Source organism: Ruditapes philippinarum, unplaced genomic scaffold (assembly GCF_026571515.1).
Source record: "Ruditapes philippinarum isolate M1 unplaced genomic scaffold, ASM2657151v2 ctg2625_1_1_1_1, whole genome shotgun sequence".
Taxonomy (NCBI): Eukaryota; Metazoa; Mollusca; class Bivalvia; order Venerida; family Veneridae; genus Ruditapes; species Ruditapes philippinarum.
The window spans coordinates 104,256-111,229 of NW_026857795.1; the positions used below are offsets into that span (position 1 = coordinate 104,256).

General features: G+C 31.5%; 1 long non-coding RNA gene across 1 annotated transcript; it reads left to right on the forward strand.

Annotated features, from left to right (window-relative positions):
• Positions 1-271: 271 nt before the first annotated feature.
• Positions 272-5,005, forward strand: LOC132751081 (uncharacterized). Its single transcript, XR_009628641.1, has 4 exons — positions 272-390; positions 2,976-3,069; positions 3,434-3,606; positions 4,835-5,005. It is a non-coding gene; the product is annotated as an uncharacterized LOC132751081 (long non-coding RNA).
• The last annotated feature ends 1,969 nt before the right edge of the window (positions 5,006-6,974 follow it).

Genomic DNA, 6,974 nt, shown 5'->3' on the forward strand with positions numbered 1-6,974 from the left:
GCCAATTTTGTACTAAATTTAGCAATCGTCTTTTAAAATTGTATGTATATTTTTGCTTTACGCGATTTTAATATTACTACGCCAGCGGTCGATCATAGCCAAAGTACTTGCATAAATATAGTACAAATTACATGTAGTCACAAGTTAATTAAGTGTCATAGAACTCAAAAATTTAGCAAGTAATGGAATACGGATTTCAGATCAGCTAACTTTAAAGCTTATAGGGCCTAATGCTTCATAAGTGTAAATTTAAGAAAAACAATGCATGCATGCGTATGAATACGAACTATTTTCGCCCTAACGTCATTTTACCGCAATCGCCATTGTTTACAAGTTCATCCGTGAAAGATTGAGAAGTTTATATAGAAGTTCCACGTGTTAAAACGAGTTGTAAGTTTTATATTACAAAAACCTTATCTCCCATTTACCTAACTGTTGAATAACTTTGCTTGTTTTGCATTTATCCATTTATCAGTGGCGAAATCGTTGGCGATTCTGGTTGCTTACAAAAAATACAAGAGTTTGACTTAATACCGGATATGAAATACAACGTTATTCAAGATGAGTGATGTTCATTGTTTATATTTCATAACGTTGATATTTAAGTTGCAATTAAAAGCTGTATTTTTTACAAATTTTCTTCACAATCGGCCATTATCGGGTAAAGCTTTTTTGTACTGAATTGACCTTATAATCAAATTTTAAGTTTAGCAGTTCCTTCCCTTGAAAGCCCTCCCTCAAACCATTTCCTACCCAGACATTTTTGACCCATTTTTTTATATATTTTTTGGAGGTGAGTTATTTACATCTAGCGTATACATATTGTTGATGCTTACGTTACAGCTTTTTTAAATAAAAAATATACAAGTAGTGCCAGTCTCTCATTGTACTGCAAATTCATAATAAGCTACAAAAAATCGACATGTCTTGCCTTGTCCATCACCTCGGCTTACAGACACTTCACCCCCAGACACTTCACCCTAGGCCCTTTTTTGCAGACACTTCACCCCTCATTTTAAGAAATTTGAGTAAGGTTATAATTATATTTACACTGGGGATTAGCATCGAAAAACCCTGACATTTGCTTAGTTCTGCATAACTATTATCTATACGCTAACTAAGTACAATTTTTTTTTGGAAAAATGCGTTTTGACTCAAATTGATACTACATAACTGACAGGTATTCATGCCACATGGTTAATTTTGAATTTTATCCAGGGAGACATGAGAATTATGCATAATATTTATACACATTTAAAGTTAAACCATGCATAATATATTGATTTCCTATTGGAGTGAAAAAAATGAGTACATGTACATAAATAATGTTCGGAAGTATATTAAAATGAACTAGGTACAAATATTGCTCTGTCAGATGTAGTTGTACTTGGTTTTTATCACATATCACTTATCAATATGAAATCATCCATTTTATATATGCCAATTTTGGATGGGAATTTTGACAGTAATTTTGGGAGTCTAAAAATAAAACATTTGAAAATTTGCTGTCTTTTTTTATTGGGAACGTAAATAGTTTTATAAGGGAAAAATGCTGTTCTATTACAAATAGAATAGATAATAGTTACAAATACTACAAATAATATATCAGGAATTGAAAAACGAAAAACAACAACAACAACAATGCTTAAAAAATATAAATTTCCTACATGTTCTGACTCATTTTTCTTTTTTGAAGACAATTTTTCTTTTTTGAAGGCACTGTTTAACTAACTTCTTTCTGGCTAAACATTTGCCAAATATTGCATTGTGACATTTTAAAAAAATTTTGTGGAACATACTGGAATCGCCGCACGGGCTTTTAGTAAGTTTTTACAAAATAGAATCAGACAGAATTAAGCGTTGCATTCAACAAATCAACATCAGTTTTGCCCATCAAACACACGGGAATTATTTTGTGATCTGTCTTACTAGTAAAACTTGAAAAATGGTTTCAAAAGAATTGAATTGAAATTTGATTAATTTATGCTAGAAATTTCACATGTCCTGCAGGATGGGCATTTTTGGGAGATTAACTTGTCTAGAGTCATTTTTACTCGTATTTATCATTTATGAGCGGACAAGTGGATTTGTCGAGCCTTGATTAACTGCAAGTGATTAACCACATTATTTCCATAAAACTTATACTACATGTAATTACATTGTTTGAGATAATAAATCATTTGACTTACTAGTGAAATAAGTTTAAGACTGCATAATATTGATATAAAAGTGAATTCAGTTAGTGGGTTCCAAACTACAGGTGGAAACTGTTCTATTTTCTATTCAAGTTTTTTTTTGATGAAACAAAACTTAATCCTGACAACAGTTATATATGCTTAACAGTGTTGTATTTTGATTATTTTAAAATCTGTTGAAAATATTCATATTAAATTCATGAAAAGAAGTTTAAAAAAAAAGAGAAAGAAATGAGATTTGGGCATAATTTTTAAGAAGGTAAAGATTACAGTAACTTCAATGAAAAAGTAAGATAGGTAACAAAAATCAATCAAACGAAAAACACATTTAAATTTCAAGTTGTTCCTGACATGTCTAAGTTGTTCCTGACATGTCAGAACAAAATTAATAATTTTTTTTTTGAAATCTGGTAACCTTGAGCTATGTTCTCTACCGATTGAGCTATGATTCCGACAATTATTACTCACTTTTACAATTGTTAGTCAATCATATCTGGACATGCAACATTCAACTTACCCATATATATGCCTTTAAAAAGGACTGTTTCGACTATAAATACTTGAAATTATAAAGAAATTGCCCTATTATTCTTTACAGTCTATTGTGTATAGGCTAAATTTAGGAGACACTTGTGAAAATACGCAATGAAAAATGAATAATTACATTGAAAATACAGGAAATGAAAATGAGCATTTTACTTTATCAATATTTCTTAATGTTTCAATGAAATATGTAATTAAAAGAACTATTGTATTGATTAGGAAAAGTTTTTATTTCAGGTTTGTGAATAAAGGCTTGTTTGTTAGATTTCAATTGTGGCTCAGTTGGTTGTTTGCTGAGAAGCTGTGAAACATAATTATACAGGCCATTAAGGTAAAAACATGTTAGCTTTTTTCTGACTTTGATATATATATCCATCTTACTGTAGCATAACAAAAGAGAACAATAGAATTCATTCCATAACAATAGAATATGGGGCCATGGCCCTTTAATAAACAAAAGGAAAAACAATAGTAATGGTCCTTAATCCCTTTTCGGTCACACGGGCAAACATTTTCTTCAAGTAAGACCATACATTATATATGTTAGAAAGTTAAAAAGGAAATGTTCATTGTTATATATATATTTGGTTTGAAAATCTTTGTACATTTACAATTTTGACCAAATAGTTTCTCAAAGTATTTATTTAACATTAACTGACATAATTAGTGGCATATGTTTCTAACTTCTTTTCCAGGAGGTTTTTGTCAGATTGATGAATGTGAAAATAAGAGGACCCATTTTGAGAATGCTTTTTATGAATGGAATCAAGAGAGATAAAGTCTAAAATGTGATACTGTCAATGTGACTAACCTTGAAGTAAACAGATGACACAATGTTTTTTCAATGTCATGGGCATATAATGAAGAGGTACATGATTATTTGTACACACTTTTCCTTAATAAATACTTTCTAAATGTTTGACATGTTTAAAGGCCAACACAGGGCTCAAGGTTTATTTAAAATCTGTAAGCTTGGCACTAAGAGCCAATTGTATATTAATTATTTCAATATCTTTTCATTATGCATTCTGTTGTTAATTTAGGAACAAAAGTCGATAGCAAAAACATTTTAGCCGTGTCATGACAAAACCAACATAATGGGCATCCGCCCAGTCTGATCAGGATCCATACTGTTCGCTATCAGTTTCTCTACTTGTAATAAGGTTTGTAAGCGAACAGGCTGAACAGCATGGATCCTGATCAGACTAACCTGGTCTGGATCCATGCTGGTCGCAAACCCATTATGTTGGTTTTGTCATGACACGGCTCATTTGTGACATGTAATTCACTTAAATTGTATTTTGAAATTCAAGTTTTCATTCCTTTCACCTCAAGGCATTTGACATTGAAATAGTGACTTCATGTAGTAAGCAGTCAGTAAAACCTTATCATCTCATCTTGACTTAGCTGTATATAGATTATCAGAATCACTCACATTTACAAATTTATATGACTTTAAAAAGTTGTGTTACTAAGCAAATAAATAGATTTAATTGGGGTGACCATAGTCAAAGAAATGCACCTAAACCACTTACCTTTAAAGATATACTATGCTCATCAGTAAAATATTTTAATCATGAAAATGTTTTGAATTCTATGCAATTCTTTTTGAATATGTCTAATTTGAATGAATTAACTATGCATTGGAAGCCATGTTCCTTCTTACGAGACAAACAAAAATTTGGTCCTTCTTAAAAAAACTGTCAGTTTCCTAACAACACTATATATTTATATTGTGACCAACTATAGCATGTGGTGTTTTTACATTACATAGCTACTTTATGTAAAAATAAAACATGCTAATTTTATGTTTACAAAGAGACTGTGTAGCAATTATCAATGTTCTATTATATTTAATATGGATTCTTTAATGTGAGAAAGCAATCCAGCTAGCTTTAAAAAAAGGGGGTGGTTCTACTCAGATGCTCGTTTGTGAAATCTGATCAGAGGGGTTGAGCTCTGGCATTGGTCGCGCATTTTTTGGTTTTATACCTTTATAAATCAGAGTAATTCTAACAGAAAGATGCTGAAAAAAAGTTAACATACAAGTATGGAATATCTCGGTCAGCAATAAACTTTTTGAAACTCTATTTCAGAAAACAGAGATGCTTGTTTGACAGATACAGTAATAGTAGGAGTTATGAGGGAAGATAGATTGCAGTGATAACTATATTGAGGCACCACTTCATCACCAAGAACATGAAATGAATTATCAATGTTTTCAATGTGTTTGAACACCCATTTTAAATAATACAGCTCAGAGTGAATTTTTCAAAATAATTAATTCTGTTTTCAAAGTTTTTTATTTAGATGTTAGTTGATCTTGTCAAGTACTTTATTTTTTAGGGATGGCAACAATTACTAAAATCAATACTCGAGTACTCGGTCATTTAGAGTATTGACTATTCGGTTACTGGGATGATTTCCAATGATCTTTAAATTTTTATCACACAATATCAAAACCGTCTGCATGCTACCTTCATTTTCTATTTTAATTCATAGAATTTGTAGCTATAAATAGGATTGCAAGAAATACATATAATAAATATAAGCATAAGAAATGTCAATGACAGCATTTATTATATACCTATAAATTTTCTTCCTAAAACACAGGATTATCTTGAAGCGCAAATAGTTTTCAACGGTTAGAAAATTCTGTATTATGTTAGAGACAAAACAGTACCCTATATGAAATGCCTGGACAATTTTTATGCTCCCCGAAAAATTTCATCCCCTTTTCTTGTCCGGGACTTAACTTTGAAACAACAAGAGGTATCAACATGAAACTTTGTAGGTAAGGTAGATAGATCTCATTGAGTAGGTGTGCAGTGCACAAGAACCGTAACTCTGCCTTGCCTAATTTTTGAATTATTCCCCTTTGTTTATTTTTACACTTTGAACTTTGTCCGGGACATAACTCTAAAACTATAAGAGGTATCAACATGAAACTTTGTAGGTAGATAGATCTAATTGAGTAAGTGTGCAGTGCACAAGACTGTAACTCTGCCTTGCTTAATTTTTGAATTATTCCCCTTTGTTTATTTTACACTTAGAACTTTGTCCAGGACATAACTCTAAAAGTATAAGAGGTATCAACATGAAACTTTGTAGGTAGATAGATCTCATTGAGTTGGTGTGCAGTGTACAAGAACCGTAACTCTGCCTTGCCTAATTTTTGAATAATCCACCTTTGTTTATTTTACACTTTGAAATTTGTCCGGGACATAACTCTAAAACTATAAGAGGTATCAACATGAAACTTTGTAGGTAGATAGATCTCATTGACTTGGTATGCAGTGCACAAGAACCGTAACTCTGCCTTGCCTAATTTTTGAATTATCCCCCTTTCTTTATTTTACACTTTGAACTTTGTCTCTAAAACTATAAGAGGTATCAACATGAAACTTTGTAGGTAGATAGATTTCATTGAGTTGGTAAGCAGTGAACAAGAACCTTAACTCTCCCTTGCCTAATTTTTGAATTATCCCCCTTTGTTTATTTTTACACTTTGAACTTTGTCCGAGACATAACTCTCAATGTAAAAGAGATATCAACATGAAACTTTGTAGGTAGATAGATATCGTTGAGGAAGTTTGCAGTGCACAAGAACTGTAACACTGTCTTGCCTACTTTTGGAGTTATTGCCCTTTGATCATTTTGACACTTTGAACTCTGTCCAGGACATTACTCTAAGCAGTGCTTAAGAAACATTACTCTGCCTTGCCTTATTTTGAAGTAATTGCCCTTTGTTTATTTTTACTTTTTGACTTTTGTCCGAGACATAACTTTAAAACTATTAGAGATATCAACATGAAACTTTGTAGGTAGCTAGATATAATTGGATAGAACTGCAATGCTTAAAGAACCTAAATAAAGCCTGGTCTAATTTTGGAGTTATTACCCTAATTTCATTTTTACACTTTGAATTTTACCTTGGACATAACTCTGATATCATCAGGCAACTTTATAGATAGAAAGATCTAATTGAATAGAAGTGCAGTGCAAAAAAAAAACATAACTCCGCTTTGCCTAATTTTGGGGTTTTTGCCCTTTGTTCATTTTTTTTATACTTTCCAGTGTCCAGAACCTTCTCGGGGAGCATCAACCGGTTCTTGTTTATGTTGGTTCTGATCTTAGCTGTGTATAACATAGTATATGGAAATGTCAACCAAAATAATAAAAGGTGTGGCTGGTTTTGCACAAATTACGTATTCATCTGTCAGTCATAATTTATTT